This window comes from Vulpes lagopus, chromosome 2 (genome assembly GCF_018345385.1).
Source record: "Vulpes lagopus strain Blue_001 chromosome 2, ASM1834538v1, whole genome shotgun sequence".
In the NCBI taxonomy this organism is placed as follows: Eukaryota; Metazoa; Chordata; class Mammalia; order Carnivora; family Canidae; genus Vulpes; species Vulpes lagopus.
Window position 1 is genome coordinate 109,386,455 of NC_054825.1, and position 2,412 is coordinate 109,388,866.

Sequence of the window (2,412 nt, forward strand, 5' to 3'; positions counted from 1 at the left end):
AATAGGGCTGAGGCTGAAACATTGATTTTTATGTCCATATTAAATATACATATATTTTTAAGGAATTTTCAAGGTGAAATGTGTATAAAATTATTAAATTGGAACTGATGGCCCTCTTGCCATTGTTACTTTCTTGAAGAAACAGCCCGTTCTACTGAGACCTGTAGTCTGTGGTGTTCAGAGGACCTGAGTGCAGGGTCAGCTCCAGAACTCACTGTGGCTCACACACTTTGCTTGGACCTTAATTTTCCCATCTACGAAGTTGGTATCAAGTCTATGTTCTTATGTATACAGTAGCAACTATAATTGCAATCACGGTAAAGACTTGTATTTATCAAAGCAAAGATCCCCATGTACGTGAAGGGATAAGACCCAGACCTTTAGGCTATATCCTCCATTTTCTGGAAATAGAGGCCTTGGGTTTTTTAACATGGTCTTGAAGAACCGAACAGATCCCATGTTTTCCCTTTGTTGCTCTGTATGCTGTTTGGCTGTGCCTTTGGTTAAATTACTAACATTTTCTGTAAGATTTCAAGGAGGAGAAAACATCTGATGAATGCGAAGAACCACACATTTTGAAGTGCTGAGCACAGTTGCTATGGGGTTTAAGATAAGGAGTTTGATGGCTATGGGAGGCACGGATGGGGTTCTCTAGCTCCCCTTATACCGGGCTCTTTCCCCCCATGCCCTACCCCTGTGTTTCCTTTTCTTTCAGCCAGACCCTGTAATGAAGAGGTAGAGAGAAAGGGGTGGCTTGGACGATGAGGTCTCTAAGGAATGTACATCTGTGCCTCTGCACTGAACACACTCATTCCCCGGCTATAGGTGGCTTAGATTTCATTATAGACTTTTTTTACACTGGAAGCTTGACTAACCCTATAGGCAGTTCCTGACATTCAATATGCTACATTATTACCATAACCACCCTGTACTGTTCTATCTACAACATAATGTAATAATGATGAGAGGAGAATTGCCATTCATGGGTTTATGGAACTTCACTCTTTACCAGGCACGTTCACAGGCTTATTATCTCATATTGATTGGGAAACTTACAACTCTTGTGGTAGTTGAGGCAGGTATTCTCAAGAGATTATTATTTTCAGTAGTAGTAGCAGTAGCTTGAGTGGCTAGCTTTGCATTTCTGGTTAAAAAATAAACAAAAGATTAGCTGGTGTTGCCCTTTGTCATTTTGCAGTGTTATCATGGTTACTAATTTCCATCTCAGCTTGTAAAGAGGCATTGATGAACTTCATTGAGGTTTCAAATCCTCGTGACCACATAGAATCACATAGAGTAACGGCATGGTGGCTAATTTAAATGACACAAGCTGTGTCCTTTTCCTGCACCACGTTCTTAAGGGCTGATCGTGGTGAGTAGACAGTATGATATCTTAACTGGACTAGTTTCAACGCTGCAGACTGAGTATGTTTTTCTCTGTCCTTATTAGGTCTTTGATAGAGATTCTTTGTTGGCATATTAGGGTCCTTGCAATTCACTACTGTCAAAACAGGGAGGAAGTAAACTTAACTTTGGGTCTTAAGTTGGAACACACAAAAAAATTTCTACTGTTTGGTGGTTTAGGTTTGTTTTTGTTTTTATTTTGTTTTTTTTTAGAGTTTGTGGGTGTGTGTTTGTGGGGGTTTTTTGTTTTGGCTTTTTTAGGAATGAAGACTTAGAAATACGTGCTGTGGCTACAGTGCCATTGATGGGAGATTAGATTTGGAATAAAAATTTTAAGCTCAAGTCTTCGTATCTTGGTGCTAGCTGGGTGACATTGGGTAAGTCATATTATCTCTTGAAGACCCCATTGTCTTCTCTGTGAAATAGGAAAATAATGACCAGCCTGGATATCAGAAACCTTTGTGGTAGTGGGTGGCAGGAGTAAACGTGGAAATACACTTGAAATTCTCCTGCAACGTGAGACTTTAGAGGAATGTAAACTGCTATTTGCTTGGGCAGGGACACGGCCAGGCTGGTGGCCGAGCTAAGAGACATTACCAGGAGATACGAATATAGAAGTGGAGTTGGTGCTCTGGTGATCTCATGGGGTTAAATGTATTAATTACTTTTGTTGCTTGTGTTTATACTTGACTCCCCCGTGATAAGCGAGCCACTATTTTCACCTGGTCAAATTAATTTCTTTTCCTTTTTTATTTTGAACCACTGCATGCAAAGTATTATATTCTTATAGTTATACAAATATTCACAAATATATGCCCATTCACCATGGCAACTGATTTAAAAGCTATCACTACTCGTCTATATGCTTACCTCACAGGCTCCCTGAGACAAAAGTTGGCTCAGTTGTCATATTTGCTACTATTTTTATCAAAGATGATAAATAAGTAAATAATTGAACTATTCTCTGAAGTCTTTTCCTTGGATGAAATTATATTACCTAGACAAGGC